This window comes from Canis aureus, chromosome 4 (genome assembly GCF_053574225.1).
Source record: "Canis aureus isolate CA01 chromosome 4, VMU_Caureus_v.1.0, whole genome shotgun sequence".
In the NCBI taxonomy this organism is placed as follows: Eukaryota; Metazoa; Chordata; class Mammalia; order Carnivora; family Canidae; genus Canis; species Canis aureus.
In genome coordinates, this window is record NC_135614.1 from 1,886,687 (window position 1) to 1,906,082 (window position 19,396).

At 42.1% G+C, this 19,396-nt stretch overlaps 1 long non-coding RNA gene across 4 annotated transcripts in view; it reads left to right on the forward strand.

Moving 5' to 3' along the window:
* Positions 1 to 81: 81 nt before the first annotated feature.
* Positions 82 to 19,396, forward strand: part of LOC144312057 (uncharacterized) — a 27,132-nt gene continuing 7,817 nt past the window's right edge. For 3 of the 4 annotated variants that reach the window (XR_013377469.1, XR_013377471.1, XR_013377472.1), the window contains exons 1-2: positions 82 to 422; positions 13,185 to 13,246. This is a non-coding gene — a long non-coding RNA (uncharacterized LOC144312057). Of the gene's footprint in view, positions 423 to 7,856; positions 8,170 to 13,184; positions 13,247 to 19,396 lie in introns of those variants that run through there. The other variant, XR_013377470.1, reaches the window with a different exon arrangement.

Genomic DNA, 19,396 nt, shown 5'->3' on the forward strand with positions numbered 1-19,396 from the left:
GCGTCGGGCGTCGGGCGTCGGGCGTCGGGCGTCGGGCGTCGGGCGTGGCGCCCCGCGCTGCCCCCGCACCGGCCCGCGGCGGCCTCGGAGGCCCCTGCCCAAGCGCCCCTTGTCTGGGAACCGGCCCTTTTCTAACAAGCCGTTCTTGAATGAGTTTTCACGGCACCAGCTCTCGTCGGTTGACTTTCCCCTAGAGCAGCGGCGTCTCCTTTGATCGATTCATTTTTTTGAGATGTTGTTTATCCATTCATGAGACCCGGACGGAGGCAGAGACGGGCCGACGGAGGGGCAGGCCCCGCGGGCAGCGCGCTGCGGGCGCGGGCGGGGACGGGACCCTCCGCGGAGCCGCCGGGCCGTGCTGTTGAGGCTTCTCTGCCCCGCACTCGTGGCTCAGCGGACTCCACCCTCCCTCGCTTCTTGCGGTAGGACTTGACTTGACTAATTTTCGGTGATTCTTCCTTTCTGATGTAAGCATATGAAGCTGTAGTTTTCCCTTTGAGCAGAATCCACATGTATTAGGATGTTTCGTTCTGTTTTTGTTGTTTTCGTTTCTGTTTTGTTGCTTTGTTTTGTTTCTTCCACCATCCAGTCCCGAACATTTTCCTCGTTGTCCTGCGATGTCTTCTCTGGTGCACGGGTCAGTACAAGAATATTGCTTCACCTCGGAACAGTAGGGGATCCTCGGGCCCCCTGTCACTGATTTGCACCGTTTCTTCAGAGCACTTGCTCAGCGTGATTCCAGTCTTCTGAAATGTGTCAACACCTGATTCACAGTTTAGCATAATAGTCCATTTTGGTGGATTTTCCATTTGCAACGGCAAAGGATGTCTGTCCTACCGCCGTGAGGTGTGGTGTTTCACATCCTGCCTGTTGCAGCAGCGAGTTCCAGAGCTGCCCAACAGCTCCCAGGTGGAGACTTTTGGGTTCTGGATATGTCTGTTTCTTCCTTTATCTCGAATCCATATTATTACTTGCAGACAAATTTAGGATGTTTGTACTGTCCTAGTGAACTGACCCTTCTTGAATTTTGAAATGTTCATCTTGATCTCCAGTAATAATTCCTCACCCGAAGTCCACTTTATTTTATAGAACTAGAGCGACACAGCTTCCACAGCTCCCTTGTTTGGATGGCCTTCATTATTATTCTCTCCTTATTTTCTGTGTCAGTGCTTCTGTGCTACGTGTCAACAACATAGAGATGAGTCTTCCCTTTTCTTTGAGTCTGACGATATTCACACTTCATTTCCTCTTCATGAGTCCACTCACTTTATGTGACTGTTGGCATAGTTGGATTTATGTTCACCATGTTGCTACTTTATTTCAATATTCTGCTCTTTGTTGCATTATTTCTCCTTTCTTGCTCTCTTCTGAATTATTTTAATTATTCTCCTCTGTTAGCTTTTTAATGACATCTATGTCATATCTCCCTACTAATAATTTTAATTGCTGTTATTTTTTAGTGGCTACCCTTGAGATTTGGTGATTATTTTCTTTTGGATTAACTGTTTTTTTATTTTTTATTTTTTTTAAATTTATTTTTTATTGGTGTTCAATTTACTAACATACAGAATAACCCCCAGTGCCCAAACCCATTCACTCCCACCCCCCGCCCTCCTCCCCTTCCACCACCCCTAGTTCGTTTCCCAGAGTTAGCAGTCTTTACGTTCTGTCTCCCTTTCTGATATTTCCCACACATTTCTTCTCCCTTCCCTTATATTCCCTTTCACTATTATTTATATTCCCCAAATGAATGAGAACATATAATGTTTGTCCTTCTCCGACTGACTTACTTCACTCAGCATAATACCCTCCAGTTCCATCCACGTTGAAGCAAATGGTGGGTATTTGTCATTTCTAATAGCTGAGTAATATTCCATTGTATACATAAACCACATCTTCTTTATCCATCATCTTTCGTTGGACACCGAGGCTCCTTCCACAGTTTGGCTATCATGGCCATTGCTGCTATAAACATCAGGGTACAGGTGTCCCGGCGTTTCATTGCATTTGTATCTTTGGGGTAAATCCCCAACAGTGCAATTGCTGGGTCGTAGGGCAGATCTATTTTTAACTGTTTGAGGAACCTCCACACAGTTTTCCAGAGTGGCTGCACCAGTTCACATTCCCACCAACAGTGTAGGAGGGTTCCCTTTTCTCCGCATCCTCTCCAACATTTGTTGCTTCCTGCCTTGTTAATTTTCCCCATTTTCACTGGTGTGAGGTGGTATCTCATTGTGGTTTTGATTTGTATTTCCCTGATGGCAAGTGATGCAGAGCATTTTCTCATATGCATGTTGGCCATGTCTATGTCTTCCTCTGTGAGATTTCTGTTCATGTCTTTTGCCCATTTCATGATTGGATTGTTTGTTTCTTTGGTGTTGAGTTTAATAAGTTCTTTATAGATCTTGGAAACTAGCCCTTTATCTGATAACGTCATTTGCAAATATCTTCTCCCATTCTGTAGGTTGTCTTTGAGTTTTGTTGACTGTATCCTTTGCTGTGCAAAAGCTTCTTATCTTGATGAAGTCCCAATAGTTCATTTTTGCTTTTGTTTCTTTTGCCTTCATGGAGTATCTTGCAAGAAGTTACTATGGCCGAGTTCAAAAAGGGTGTTGCCTGTGTTCTTCTCTAGGATTGATGGAATCTTGTCTCACATTTAGATCTTTCATCCATTTTGAGTTTATCTTTGTGTCTGGTGCAAGAGAGTGGTCTAGTTTCATTCTTCTGCATGTGGATGTCCAATTTTCCCAGCACCATTTATTGAAGAGACTGTCTTTCTTCCAATGGATAGTCTTTCCTCCTTTATCGAATATTAGTTGCCCATAAAGTTCAGGGTCCACTTCTGGATTCTCTATTCTGTTCCACTGATCTATGTGTCTGTTTTTGTGCCAGTACCACACTGTCTTGATGACCACAGCTTTGTAGTACAACCTGAAATCTGGCATTGTGATGCCCCCAGATATGGTTTTCTTTTTTAAAATTCCCCTGGCTATTCGAGGTCTTTTCTGATTACACACAAATCTTAAAATAATTTGTTCCAACTCTCTGAAGAAAGTCCATGGTATTTTGATAGGGATTGCATTAAACGTGTATATTGCCCTGGGTAACATTGACATTTTCACAATATTAATTCTGCCAATCCATGAGCATGGAATATTTTTCCATCTCTTTGTGTCTTCCTCAATTTCTTTCAGAAGTGTTCTATAGTTTTGAGGGTATAGATCCTTTACATCTTTGGTTAGGTTTATTCCTAGGTATCTTATGCTTTTGGGTGCAATTGTAAATGGGATTGACTCCTTAATTTCTCTTTCTTCAGTCTCATTGTTAGTGTATAGAAATGCCACTGACTTCTGGGCATTGATTTTGTATCCTGCCACGCTACCGAATTGCTGTATGAGTTCTAGCAATCTTGGGGTGGAGACTTTTGGGTTTTCTATGTAGAGTATCATGTCATTGGCGAAGAGGGAGAGTTTGACTTCTTCTTTGCCAATTTGAATGCCTTTAATGTCTTTTTGTTGTCTGATTGCTGAGGCTAGGACTTCCAGTACTATGTTGAACAGCAGTGGTGAGAGTGGACATCCCTGTCTTGTTCCTGATCTTAGGGGAAAGGCTCCCAGTGCTTCCCCATTGAGAATGATATTTGCTGTGGGCTTTTCATAGATGGCTTTTAAGATGTCAAGGAATGTTGCCTCTATCCCTACACTCTGAAGAGTTTTGATCAGGAATGGATGCTTTATTTTGTCAAATGCTTTTTCTGCATCCAATGAGAGGATCATATGGTTCTTGGTTTTTCTCTTGCTGATATGATGAATCACATTGATTGTTTTACGGGTGTTGAACCAGCCTTGTGTCCCAGGGATAAATCCTACTTGGTCATGGTGAATAATTTTCTTAATGTACTGTTGGATCCTATTGGCCAGTATCTTGTTGAGAATTTTTGCATCCATGTTCATCATGGCTATTGGTCTGTAATTCTCCTTTTTGGTGGGGTCTTTGTCTGGTTTTGGAATTAAGGTGATGCTGGCCTCATAGAACGAATTTGGAAGTACTCCATCTCTTTCTATCTTTCCAAACAGCTTTAGGAGAATAGGTATGGTTTCTTCTTTAAACGTTTGATAAAATTCCCCTGGGAAGCCATCTGGCCCTGGACTTTTGTGTCTTGGGAGGTTTTTGATGACTGCTTCAATTTCCTCCCTGGTTATTGGCCTGTTCAGGTTTTCTATTTCTTCCTGTTCCAGTTTTGGTAGTTTGTGGCTTTCCAGGAATGCGTCCATTTCTTCTAGATTGCCTAATTTATTGGCGTATAGCTGTTCATAATGTGTTTTTAAAATCGTTGGTATTTCCTTGGTGTTGGTAGTGATCTCTCCTTTCTCATTCATGATTTTATTAATTTGAGTCTTCTCTCTCTTCTTTTTAATAAGGCTGGCTAATGTTTTATCTATCTTATTAATTCTTTAAAAGAACCAACTCCTGGTTCTGTTGATCTGTTCCACAGTTCTTCTGGTCTCGATTTCGTTGAGTTCTGCTCGAATCTTTATTAACTCCCTTCTTCTCTTGGGTGTAGGATCTATTTGCTGTTTTTTCTCTAGCTCCTTTATGTGTAAGGTTAGCTTTTGTATTTGAGTTCTTTCCAGTTTTTGAATGGATGCTTGTATTGCGATGTATTTCCCCCTTAGGACTGCTTTCGCTGCATCCCAAAGATTTTGAACGGTTGTATCTTCATTCTCATTAGTTCCCATGAATCTTTTTAATTCTTCCTTAATTTCCTGGTTGACCCTTTTATCTTTTAGCAGGATGGTCCTTAACCTCCACGTGTTTGAGGTCCTTCCAAACTTCTTGTTGTGATTTAGTTCTAATTTCAAGGCATTATGGTCTGAGAATATGCAAGGGACGATCCCAATCTTTTGGTATCGGTTCAGACCCGATTTGTGACCCAATATGTGGTCTATTCTGGAGAAAGTTCCATGTGCACTTGAGAAGAATGTGTATTCAGTTGAGTTTGGATGTAAAGTTCTGTATATATCTGTGAAATCCATCTGGTCCAGTGTATCATTTAAAGCTCTCGTTTCTTTGGAGATGTTGTGCTTAGAAGACCTATCGACTATAGAAAGAGCTAGATTGAAGTCACCAAGTATAAGTGTATTATTATCTAAGTATTTCTTCACTTTGGTTAATAATTGATTTATATATTTGGCAGCTCCCACATTCGGGGCATATATATTGAGGATTGTTAAGTCCTCTTGTTGAATAGATCCTTTAAGTATGATATAGTGTCCCTCTTCATCTCTCACTACAGTCTTTGGGGTAAATTTTAGTTTATCTGATATAAGGATGGCTACCCCTGCTTTCTTTTGAGGACCATTCGAATGGTAAATGGTTCTCCAACCTTTTATTTTCAGGCTGTAGGTGTCCTTCTGTCTAAAATGAGTCTCTTGTAGACAGCAAATAGATGGCTCCTGCTTTTTTATCCAGTCTGAAACCCTGCGCCTTTTTTGGGGTCATTAAGCCCGTTCACATTCAGAGTTACTATTGAGAGATATGAGTTTAGTGTCATCATGATATCTATTCAGTCCTTGTTTTTGTGGACTGTTCCACTGAACTTCTTCTTAAAGCGGAATTTTAAGAGTCCCCCTTAAAATTTCTTGCAGAGCTGGTTTGGAGATCACATATTCTTTTCGTTGCTGCCTGTCTTGGAAGCTCTTTATCTCTCCTTCCATTTTGAATGAGAGCCTTGCTGGATAAAGTATTCTTGGTTGCATGTTCTTCTCATTTAGGACCCTGAATATATCCTGCCAGCCCTTTCTGGCCTGCCAGGTCTCTGTGGAGAGGTCTGCTGTTACCCTAATACTCCTCCCCATAAAAGTCAGGGCTTTCTTGTCTCTTGCTGCTTTAAGGATCTTCTCTTTATCTTTGGAATTTGCAAGCTTTACTATTAAATGTCGAGGTGTTGAACGGTTTTTATTGATTTTAGGGGGGGATCTCTCTATTTCCTGGATCTGAATGCCTGTTTCCCTTCCCAGATTAGGAAAGTTTTCAGCTAGAATTTGTTCAAATACATATTCTGGCCCTCTGTCCCTTTCGGCACCCTCGGGAACCCCAATTAAACGTAGGTTTTTCTTCCTCAGGCTGTCGTTTATTTCCCTTAATCTATCTTCATGGTCTTTTAATTGTTTGTCTCTTTTTTCCTCAGTTTCCCTCTTTGACATCAACTTGTCTTCTAGGTCACTCACTCGTTCTTCCACCTCGTTAACCCTCGTGGTTAGGACTTCTAGTTTGGATTGCATCTCATTCAATTGATTTTTAATTTCTGCCTGATTAGCTCTAAAATCTGCAGTCATAAAGTCTCTTGAGTTCTTTATGCTTTTTTCTAGAGCCACCAGTAGCTGTATAATAGTGCTTCTGAATTGGCTTTCTGACATTGAATTGTAATCCAGATTTTGTAACTCTGTGGGAGAGAGGACTGTTTCTGATTCTTTCTTTTGAGGTGAGGTTTTCCTTCTAGTCATTCTGCTCAGTGCAGTGTGGCCAAAAGCAAGTTGTATTGGGAAAGAGAGAAAAAGAGAGGAGATAAAGAAGGAAAGAAAAGAGAAAGAGAAAAAAAAGGGAAGAAGAAAAAAAGAGAAAAAAAAGAAAAAAAAAAAGAAAAAGAGAAAGAAAAAGAAAGGAGAAAAAAGGGGGTGGGGGAAGGAAACAAATCAAAAAGCAAAACAAAACAAAACAAAACAAAACAAAAGAACCACCGGGGAGTATCTTCTGATTCTGTGTACTTTAAGTCCCTTGGCTTCTCCTGGAGGTTGTCAGTCTCGCTGGTCTTCTGGGGGAGGGGCCTGCTGTGCTGATTTTCAGGTGTTAGCAGTTGGGGGAGCTGCTGTGCCCCTGCCTGGTGCAGGGCTCAGTGGGGGTTGTTTACCCCGTGAGGCCCCAGGAGGAACAGCCCCAGTGGCGGGGCAGCTCTGGAAACCTGGATTCAGCTCCGGCAGGAACTCCGGAGCTCTCCGTCTGCAGGGCCTGGAGGCTCCGGGGCGGGGCCGCTGATCTGCTCAGCTGGGGCAGGAGCGTCCTTGCTGTCCTGGGCCCTCCCGGCTCTGCCTGTCCCGGGGGAGGCCGGATCCTGGGCTGTGTCCCCGCGCCCTGTGCTCCGGGGCCTGCGCTGTTGGATTCGCGCTTCCGCCCCGCCCCCCTCCGCGGAGCCGCCGCCCGAGCCCCCCGAGCTGCTCCGGGTCCCGCGTGCGCGCTGCAGCCCTTAGGGAGCTCGGCGCACTCTCCCGGGGCGCAGGTGTCTGTTAGTGTCCCCGGGAGCCCGAGGGCATCCCCGCCCTCCTCCGTCCTGCTCCACCTCCCCGCGAGCCCCTTTCCCCCGGGAAGGTCGGTGCAGCCTCTGCTCCTCCGGGACGGGGCTCTCCTGTCCTGGGGACACTCGCCCCGGCCTCAGCCCGGCTCCTCGCGGGGCCCCTCCCCCTTGGAGGCCTTTGTTCCTTTATTTCTTTTTCCCCGTCTTCCTACCTTGATAGAAGCGCGAACTCTTCTCACTGTAGCGTTCCAGCTGGTCTCTCTTTAAATCTCAGCCCGAATTCGTAGATTTTCAGGATGATTTGAAGGTTTTCTAGGTAATTTGGTGGAGACAGGTGACTTGGGGACCCTACTCTTCCGCCGTCTTGCTCCTCCCCCTAACTGTTTTTTTAATTCCACTTTTCTGCTAGCTTTTTAGTCAGGTATATATCTCTACATTTGTATCTATTTCTATATATGTATATGTAGATATACATAATTATTTTAATTCAGTGTGTATTGCTCTAGAGAGTCAATATTTACCATATACATAGAGTTGCATGGCTTATATTACTTTTACTACTTGTAAACAAAATGTTTGAGGACTCATTACATTCATTCATCATTCTTCTGCCCTTGTTACCATAGCTGGCCTACATTTTACTTCTCTGTGTTACATATTATTATGGTTGTTACTTCTTTTTAAAGATTTTATTTACTTATTCAGGAGAGACACACAGAGAGAGGCAGAGACACAGGCAGAGGGAGGAGCAGGCTCCCTTCAGGGAATCTCATGCAGGACTAGATCCTGGAACCCCAGGATCACGACCTGACCCAAGGGAGATGCTCAACCTCTGAGCCACCCAGGCGTCCCATGATCATTACTTTTTAAAATCAATGGTAAGCATTTTCTTCTTTTTACATACACATATACATTTATTCCTCTTCACATATATGTATTTTACATGTGTGTTATACACACACACATACACACACACGTACTCTTAGCTCCTGCTTATTTCTGCTTGCTTCAAGTAGAAAAAGTTTTCTCCATCTGGAAGAATTCCCTGTTATATTTCTTGTAGTGCAGTTGTAGTGATGAATTCTTTAGGCTTGGTGAGACATAGTTTTCCATGGACCGCTACTTCAAAAACGTTGCCTTAAAACAATGAATGCCAATAAAGGTGGACATTATAGTCAAACAAGGAAAATATTGGATAAATATTTTGCATTAAGTGGGAATTTGATTGCTTCTCAGGTCCCACTGGTGTGGGCAAGAAACCTCTTTCTTTATTCAGATGTCACTGCTTGTCTTAATAATATCCAATTAGCAGTTCTTTTGAAGGTTTTATACATTTCATGCGATGTAAATGTTGACTAATTTCACTGCCTTTGTTAATTGATCTTAGGATTAAAGTGCATGGCTTATGGTGAATATCCAATAAACATTTCCTAAATGGATGAACTCGAAAAGAGGTTTTAAAAATAAAAATCATTACATTGTAGACTCAAAGATAAATATAATCATGCTCTACCACTTGTCAGTTTCTCAGACTCTATTTTGATTAGCAAGCATGACTAATAAACATCAGTTACATAAGCCAAACTGTTGAGCAACAGTGAAACATGTGGCATTTAACAACAGATTTTCTGGTTACAACTGCAAGAGAGATATTTGAAGAAAAACCTTGAATGTGCAGAATTTTTTCTTACTGTATCGTGACAAAAGTCACACTCTGTTTAATTTGATGCAGCACCATATTAATATTACATAATTATAAACATTATAAATCACCAAACAACTCTCATCCAGATGAAACTGAGTGTATTTATAGCAAATGATCATATAACATTATTAATTGAGATCTAGGTAGAACAAATTTTATATTTAGGAAATTGGTAATTATCAAAAGTATTCTTCATTTATACCTGAATTACATTAAAAAGCAAATGAGTCATATCAATATATGTCTCCTTTCATGAATGTAGGTAAATTCTCCAAATTCATCTTCCCATCAGATTTGCCTTGTTTATGGTCAAGACAAACATGTGACTTGTTAGTGTGGAGACACACAAAACACAAAAATTCACCTACTAATAAACCACATAGCACACTTTATTAACTTCAAATAGCTTTTCTTCTGTTAAGATAGTTTGCTTTTCTTTTGGGTGCAAAAGTAGGCAAGGAGGGCAGCCCGGGTGGCTCAGTGGCTTAGCTCCTACCTTCAGCCCAGGGCCTGATCCTGGAGACCTGGGATCGAGTCCCACGTCGGGCACCCTGCATGGAGCCTGCTTCTCCCTCTGCCTGTGTCTCTGCCTCTCTCTCTCTTTCTCTCTCTCTCTGTGTCTCATGAATAAATAAATAAAGACTTTTTTCCCCTTCTGGAAACATTAGCGTAAATTAAACTTTCAAAATCACTATCTTTTGTTTTAGAAAATTATGGTTTGTCAACGCTAGTGGCAAAATGATAAAAATGAAATATAAAATTCTGTATTTCACTGAATCTAAGTAACCAATTGTTTCTTTTTTTCTATGTATGGAATCATTTTATTTTTGCTTTTTCTTTTCAAATTTTTCACTTAAATTCTAGTTAGTTAGTGTGCAATGAAATACTGTTTTCAGGAGTAGAATTCAGTGAGTTCTCTCTTACATACAGCACCCAGTGCTCATCACAAATACCCTCCTTAATGCCCATCCCCCATCTGACCCCCCCACCTCCCTCCATCAACCCTCCATTTCTTCTGTATCATTAAGAGTCTCTTAAGGTTTGTTTCCCTCTCTCTTTTTACCTCCCCCATGTGTTCATCTGCTTTGTTTCTTAAATTCCACATATAAATGAAATCTTATGTGAGCACATTGTTTTTTATACCAGAAAACTTCCTTCATTTTACAGTTGCTTTTTTTTTTTAAATAAACTTATTTTAGAACAGTTTTAGGTTTACAGAACCCTGAGCTTTTTCGTCATTATCATTGTTCATTTAGTGACAGAAACCTGAAACCAATATTTCACAGCCCATTGGAAACTTTAGGTATGGATTTAAATCATGTATCTTTCTCATGCGTCTGGAAAGAAGGGACCATAAGCAAAATAATTGTTTCAGGCATTCTCAAAGCTTCTTGATATTCAGTGTTCCACTTTTCTGAATCAAAGTCCCCAATGTCCACTTTTTTTCCCTCACACTCTTTGTTCTCCAGAACCTTGGTGATGCCAACCTTTTAAAAGCATAGCCCCATCTGATTGCTGGGATTTTCTCCCTGCTTTTATGGTCATTCGGCAAGTTTTTGACTACCTTCTCTATCAGGTGTCAAAATGATTTCAGATGATCAGAACACGTACTCCTTTCCTTAATGGTCCATGGAACCATGGAAGCATGGTTTTGTTGACTCAGACAGGTCCCAAGTAATAACCACCAAAGTCACACGTTTATAGGGAACAATCATATCATACTCCCAACCAGACAACTGTGTTTTTAGGACGCAGTCAATATCAGATGTGTGTGAAACTGGGGAAAGCACGTGTGTCATGGAATGCAGCCCTTCCCCCACTCCTTACCCCAACTGGGCTGGGCAATAAAACAAAACAGTGCAACATACCTATGATTTTTCTTATCCTTATTTTAATGTCAGAGAGAGAAGTGGTTTGCATACATTTTTAAATCATTGAATTTTTTTGCAATACAGAGAAAAACACATTGTTCTGAATTGTATCATTCTTATTGTTTATTACACATTGTTGGCAAAGCCAGCACTGTGGGTGGCCAGGCCCTACAGGCAAGTGGCTGGGGCACTGAAAGACGACTGGAAGCCACGGGCTGTGGTGACGACGTAGTGGCAGCCAGCCAGGAAAGCCTGTGTGTTAGGTGTCCTGTGGGGTCACAAGCCAGCAAGGGGGATTATACAGGCAAACTGCAAAGTGTCAGGGGCCTGGGCAGAGGCAGCCCATTCAGGATCAGAGGCTAGACAAAGACACCAGGTAACAGTCGTGGGACATCCTGGAGACTCATGGGCAGACACGAATTCCAGCACCCTTGGGAACTTGGGCTCCTAGAAATAATCCTGGGGGCAGAATCATTTTCAGTCCTGTGATGCAGCCTCACCCACATCTCGTGTCCATGTGCACTGTCTCTGCTCACCAGATTCCATTCATAGACCCTGCCACCAGTCTCAAAGTGGATTATACTGGTTATGAGTATGACCTAAAGAGCACTGCATGGGAAAAGTAGAGGAAGTGAAAGCAATAATGACAAAATGGGCTTAGGGATCCTGAAAGGACCCCCTTACAGAGTCCATGGCATCTTCGTGGAAGAGGAGCTAAAAAATCTTTAAAATCATACAAACCAATATCTGAATTCTAGCTCAGCCAGTTCATAAATGTGTGATCTCGGGCAAGTGACTTTTCTGAGACCTGGTTTCCTTTTTGTGGACTAAATGTCTCCTAGGACTGTCGGTAGAATAAGTAGGATGCAAATATGTTAGGATAGCACCTTACCCATAGCAGGCATCCAACAAAATGAAGCCCACCCTATGTCATTAAGTCCAGTGAATATGAAGTTTTGAGGATTCTTTTATAAAAAACTGGTACTTAAAAAAAAACTGGTACTTTGCAGTAAAAACAAACTTATAAGGATTTGGGAAACTCATTATGGCCTTTCAGAGTACACTGGCTCTTCAAAATTAATGTATATTCTTTCAGTTAACAGGAGAATTTACACACATTTCATGTTATAAATCATTACGGAACAGCTGTAGAAACTAGAATTTGTAATCCTGTCTGTACATACACAATGTCATTGAGGTAGACGTTTCTGTATCATTTTTAATACACTGGGAGGATCCCACCCTTTCCCATGTTCCTCTTTTTCACCCAGATGATGGCACACCTTGAGTTCCATTTTTTTCTTTTTTCTTTTTTTGAGTTCCATTTTTTAGAAATCACTTTTGTCAGCTTTTCTTTGGAAAGACCAATCTCTGTCCCTCCTGGGGAGGGTGGGAGGGCGAATGACACATCACCAATGCAGTTAGGCGGAGTCGTGGCCCCCAAAGACACCCATGTACTCGTTCCTGGAACCTATGAATATTTGACTTTACGTGGCAGAAGGGATTTTAAAGATGTGATTAAATTAAACACCTTAAAATGGGGAGATTCATATAGATTATCTGGCCTAGTTTAATCCTAAGAGTCCTTATACATGAAAGAAGGAGGCAGAGAATCAGACTCAGAGAAACAGATGTAAGAGTGGAAGCAGAAGTGCAGTGATGAGATCGTTGGCTTTGAAGGTGGGAGGAGCCACAAGCCCAGGAATGTGGGCAGCATCTTGAGCTAGAGAAGGCAAAGCCGTGGATCCTCCCTTTCCCCCTCTGGAAGGCGTGCAGCCCACCAACACCTTGATTTTAATCCAGTGAGGTTCATTTTGGTGTCTCACCCACAGAGCAGTAAGAATACATTTGTGTTGTCATAAGCCACTACATTTATGGTAATTTGGGACAACAGAAGTAGTAATCAATGCACCTCTCAAGTCTTGTTGTGAAGTAATTTAGTAGATGTTTCATCTAGATCAGTACAGACATGGAACAAGAAGGAACAGGGGAGAAAGACCAAAGAACCCCCCGCAAAAAAGGTAATGAAAAGATGTCTGAATATGAGTGTATTTTGCATTTCTGGAAATGACCATACAGAACCATCAGATTAAAGGAAACAAAAGAAACCCAAAGAAACCTGAAAACAAACAAATGAAGACTCCTCTCAAATGTGAGGCTAGAGCTGCCTGCCCAGTACCTGGAGCCCATGTGATGGTTCATCTGCACATATGCACCCTCCCCATTCCACAGTCACTTTCCAGGTCCAGGTGTCCAAAGCATTATCTTTATCTTGTAATGGCAAAGTACATTTAAATACTGGTCTTTACTTTTTCAGAAAGAAGATAGAAATAGCTGACTCCCTCATACTCTTCTGTAGTACAAAGGATTTGGGGAATGGTGAGTCATTGTCCATGAAATATAAGAAAAAGTTTCAGCTGGGGTGGGGAGTGTGGGACACCCCAGACGATCAACCTGGGAGATTTAATAGAGGCGTGCTTCTGGATACTGCTGCTGGAGGTTTGAGGGCTCTCAGTGGAAGGGACAAAGTTATTATTTTTTTGGATTAATAACTTACAAGCATAAGAAGAAAATGTGGGATATGAAGGGTGTTACAGAGATCACTATGGGTTTTGATTTGAACCAGTTTCAAGCTAGAATAATCCTAAGGCAGGAGAAAGACATAACCATTTGGTGCCTCACTGAATAGTGTGAAGTTTGAAGGATGAAAGGAAAAAGGTAATAGTATCAAAATTGAGGAACTTAAAAAATATGTATGTATTCTATATATTATATACTTATACATTATATAAATATAAATATTACACATTCATATTTTAAAATATATGTACTTATATACACATATCTATACATAAATCTATATCTATCTTTCTATATATGAAAAATCATTGACATATAAGTATGCTATATTAACATTTTACATGGTCGTGGAGAAATTTTCCAAATATGAGTACACTTGGGTGAAAAATCTGGAAAGAAATGTAAAACATTACACTAAAGATCTGAAAAGGTATCTAGACCATTTGAAAATTCACATCACCATCGAATATGTGATACTAAATATTTCTTTTTTTTTTTCTAAATATTTCCTAAGCTTTTATTGCAATGAACTCTTTTTATTTCTAGAGCCACCTTAAAAATAGTAGAAATCATAGCACATCCTGCACAGAAAGGTCTCGACTGGGGAGCAGAGAGCGTTGTTACAGGCTATCCTGAAAGGCTGGCAATTCTTGCTGCTTGAGGAGCAATTGATCACACATTAGTTAGGAAACTACAGATACTGAAAGAATAATTCAAATCAATTGAAATGTGGAAGTTTGAAGACAGGCTATTAGAGTTTAGTCTATCCATTCACCTAATAAAAATATTTTAAGTGCCTTCCAAGTATCAGAGTACTTTTGTAGGCTCTATGTACGCACATGGGGTGGAGGGGAGACAGGAAAAATAAACAAAAAGTCAGTTTCCATGCAACTTACACTCTATTGAGGGGACATAATAATAAATGCATAATAATAAATAAATGCATTTAGAAATGTGTAAAGTAGGAGCACCTGAGTGACTCAGGCAGTTGAGCATCTGGCTTTTGCATGATCTTAGAGTTGTAGGATGGAGCCCTGCATCCGGCTCCCCACTCAGTAGGGAGTCTGCTGGAGATTCTCTCTCCCTCTCCCTCTGGCCATTTCCCCCTCTCTCTCCCTCTCAAATACAAAAATAAATCTTTAAAAAATGTGTAAAGTAGCAAAGTGCTGTGGAGAAGCATAAAGTAGGGTAAATAAATTGAGAATGGGGTGGGAAGGTGCTATTTTAGATAGGTGGTGTCAGGAAGGCTGCTTGTTAGGTAAGGGTAGGGGATCCTTGCTCTTCCATAAAACAGCCACACAGGTAGCTGAGAGAGGCACAATTTGGGTGGAAATGGCAGGAAGCTAAGGCATGCAGTTGAAGCGAGCATCGCTTGTGCCTAAGGAAACTCCTCTAGGCTCTTTGTCCCCTGTCTGTAGTCACTAGAGAATTCTGAGCAACTCAGTCCAACTTCAATTGCCACCCAAAACAGATCATCCTAAAGCCACTTTAGCCTTTACCCTTTGCTTGACATGGGCACTCTGGACTTTGGAATATTCCCACTGTGCCATTCCTTAAATTTCCCATTGCAAAATAATGAAGGCAGGGCATATATAACCAACCCCTAAAGTACAGCTTCAACCATGAACAGGAGCATTTGAGACAGTGAAAATTCTGGAAACCTTCCCTTTATTATGAGCAGACTTAACCATGCATCTTGTTTCACCGCGTAAAATAGGAAGGACCAGCATAAGAAATATCATCATGGGGCTTTCAGTAGCCTCTGCACTTCTCAGAGAAAGCCTTGAACACTCTGTGGCCAGCGTGACCTGAGGTGCCTGGGGCTGCAGGTCCTTGAACGGGGACAGAGGCTATTTTGGGGGCTTTCCTCTTTGCTTTGCCCTCTGTGTGGTAAAGCAGCAAGAAGCCTTATCAGACAGGAAACAGAAACTTCCAGCTGAACTGGAAAGGAGCCAGAGTTTTAACCCAGAAACGAACAAGCAAACAACAATGGTTGGCTATAGGCTAGAGAAGACAATGGGAGATACCGGGGTCAGGAGGGACTCAGTGGAGGTGCTGCCTTAGGCTCCTGGCTCCGCAAAAGCCTGTTAGCAGTGACCTCTTAGAAACTTGGGGAGCAGGAGGCCTAGAGGCTCAGAGGCTCTAGAAGCAGCCTATGGGAGGTTTCAGAATTTCCAAGAACAGTTTTCTTTCTCTCTCCCTTACTTTTGAAAGCTATGGTTCTGAAGACATCTTTTTATCATATAGATTGGTCCAAAATCTCCATGGAAGCTCAGAAATTCAGATTTTTGACTCTTTGTCACTTTGCATCAGTCCTGCCTTGAGGGGCAATATACAGAAACCTATAGGTTCAGGTGCAAGATTTGGGGGATGAGGGGGACCCCTGGGTGGCTCAGCAGTTGAGCATCTGCCTCTGGCTCAGGTCGGGATCCCGGGGCTCTGGGATCGAGTCCCACATCGGGCTCCCTGTTTGGAGCCTGCTTCTCCCTCTGCCTGTGTCTCTCTCCTGCCCTCTCTCTCTCTGGGTCTCTCAGGAATAAATAAAAAAATCTTAAAAAAAAAAAAAAGATTTGGCTGGGAATGAGGGCCTTGGGAATTCTATGGTGGTGAAGAGAAAGTAAAGGACCTGGAGAAACTAAGAACATACAGCCTTTACCCTTGCAAAATCATAACCTGTCATGTGTGTTTAAGATGCCACAGGCTCTAACCATATCACCGTTGGTCTTGCTTATTGACACATGTATCTCAGCGGAGGTGGACACACGCTTCCTTCCAGCCTCCCCTCTTCTCGGGCTCCTGCTTTTTGGCTCTTTTCTGCTTGTCCATTGTGCCTCGAGGCCAACCCGTCATCTCTGACACATGGGATTAGAGATTCGCTGGAGTCCTGTGGTCAGTTTAAACTGTGGCTCTTCAGAGGATGGAGCATGTTTTTGTGTTTGGTTGATTGCTTCTATATGGACGGTGAGTAGGGACCAGCCAGCTGCTGAGCCTCAGGTATCCTGATGGCCGGTGGGGGTGTGAGGTCCTGGAAAGGCAGAGCTGGGATTTGCTGGGATCACTGGCTCCTCCCACCTCAGTGATGCCCTTGACCCTGAATTAAGAGGGATAGCTCAGGCTGTCAGGGAGGTGTAAAATGGAGAGTAAGTGGTGTGGAAGAAATGAGAGCTGTCTTCCTATCTTCACGACATGCCACGTGATGAGGAGGTTTGGTATTATGTCTTCTGTTTCACTGTTTCCACCGTATTTACATAAAATTTTAAAGCCATATGCCTCTTGCATATTTTTGTCTGTAAATAGTTTCAATATAAGTTCAAAGGATGTAATTTCCCGCATATGCCATATGATCTCTGTTCATTAAATATATTTTTTATCAAAACTTTGGGGGCACTTGAGTGGTTCAGTTGGTTGAGTAGCTGATTTGATTTCGATTCAGGTCATGATCTCAGGGTCAGGGGATGGAGCCCCACATCGGGCTTCAGGCTGGGCAAAGAGTCTGCTTCTCCCTTTGCACCCCCTTTGTACTTTCTCTTTCAATAAATAAAATCTTTAAAAACCCCAACTTTGTAGTGTAGATTTTTTTCATTCTCCTTATGGAAAATGTATATACCCTATAATCCAATTGGCAAAGGCAGCCCTCATTGCTAATCAACCAGATTTATTTACTTTGTTAGAAAAAACCTGACCTAATTTTCCAATTTAAATACATGTGGTCATACATATTCTTATGACAACCACCTCACCTTTGAATTCTAATTCATGAATAGATTAATGGATGGATGGATGGACAGATGGACAGATGAATGGATGCATATATGGATGGATAGATAGATAGAAGCAGCATGGAGGGATCCCTGGGTGGCTCAGTGGTTTGGCGTCTGCATTTGGCCCGGGGCTGATCCAGGAGCCCTGGGATCGAGTCCCACGTCGGGCTCCTGCATGGAGCCTGCTTAAAAAAAAGAAAAAAAAAAAGAAGCAGCATGGAGCTTTAGCAAAAGTTTTTTCTCCGGATAAAATAAGACACTGCTCTCTGAATATTTCTTTGAAGCTCTATTTGTGTTTCTGCTACAAGATACTTTCTGAGGACCTGTGCATTTTAAAAATGTCCTTTTGTTTGTTGCCCAGATTATTTGTGCACATGAGTGAGCTTCAGGCTGAGTGAGAAGTATGTCAGGGAAAGTTGGAGAAAGGCAAGTGTAAAGGAGATATCTTTTAGGCAGGTCAGCTTTGAGAAGGAGGACCTGTGACAGTTGAGGATCTAGTCCATGACTTCCTTAAACTGACCATACTCTAGTGCTCGCTGGAAAGTCCTTACACTGATACCCAGGTACCCAAGGTAGAAGATCAGTGGCCCAGAGGAAAAGGCAACAGACAGTGGATAAAGTGTAACAAACAATTAAAATCCTCTAAATGCAAAGTGGCCTGCTTTACTTGATGAGTTTCTTGTCATTGAAATTATTTGCATCTGGGTGGTCAGCTGTGAAGCATGCTATGGAAGGAGGGATCCTTGCATTGAGTATAAATTTGACTGAACAATATTTAAAGGATCTTTTCCAACTAAAGGATCTAAGATGATTTCACTGAGAAGTGCTCAAACTTTGTTAGTGAGCTAAGATCCTGATCTTATTTTGGAATCCTGAAAGAAAACAGAGGAACCCATTATCTTTTAATAAACAATGAGTGTTTATTTTCTTTTTATTTATCTCTGTATCTCTGTTTTTACACATTGGTTCTCTCTTCTAAGTGAAAGTCACTTCTGTTTGCCAACTCTTAGCTAACACGATGATCTTAACAGTACACAAAATCACTTCTGTAACTTCAGAAGCAAGAGGGTCTCGAGTCAAATTAGAAAACATATATGAAGTTTCTATATTTGATGTCAACAAGGGGAGACATGAAGCATGAGGAAGGGAATTGAGGTTTGGTGGGAGGGGAGGGCAGAGAGAAAGGTTGGTATATTACCAGAGTTTTCCCACCCTGATAAGGAAAATTCAGGCATGTTTCTGATACAACCAAAAAGGGAATGCAGTTGTGGCAGATAGCCTATGTGGATTTTCCAGAAGTTTCTAGTAAGTCTGATCTTGAAGCTGGTGGGCATGTGGATTGGTGGTGGAGGGGGTGCACTTGGGGGATATCACGTATCTGATTGCTGCCTCACAAATGCTCCCACTACTGTTGTGAACAACTAGAGCTGTGTCACTGACCCCATGGCAGGAAGGGGGATGATTTTGTACAATGCTACTGGGAAAATACTTAGCTTCCGGGTCAGTGGCAAGGGACTGGCCTTTTTCTATTGTTCTGAAGTTAATTTCAGAGGTGGCCCTTCTCTGTGATGTCAGTTACAAAGGTACTCACCGTAGCCGGTGGGTAGTATTGGTTTTCCCTAGTGGTCCCTACTAGTTATGACCTTCCTCTAGATTTAGTGGGAACCTCTACTGACTCTTTCCATTTCAAGCTAACCTAGATAGCATGCAATGCAGTCAACTGTTTCTAAATATAGCTGTCCCTGCTGTTGGAATCTGTTAAAGTGGTCAGATTTCTAAAGGCATTTTGTATTCCAGAAGCCAGGGGTGGTGGGGGTTGTGTCACTTAGAGATCTGTCTGTATCCATGTGCCAATAATTTAATGAAATAGATTACTTTTTAAAGATTTTATTTATTTATTCATGAGACACACAGAGAAGCAGAGACACAGGCAGAGGGAGAATCAGGTTCCCTGTGGGGAGCCTGATGTGGGACTCGATCCTGAGACCCCAGGATCACACCCTGAACCAAAGGCAGATGCTCAACCACTGAGCCACCCAGGGGCCCCAATTAAATAGATTATTATTAAAATTTCATTGACCTGATCAAATTACAAGTCAAGGAATCATTCCTATGGAGAGTGTATGAATCACCACTGCTTTCTATTGGTTTTCTCAGCTTGTAAGCAGCTATCTGTAGCAGAAGGACA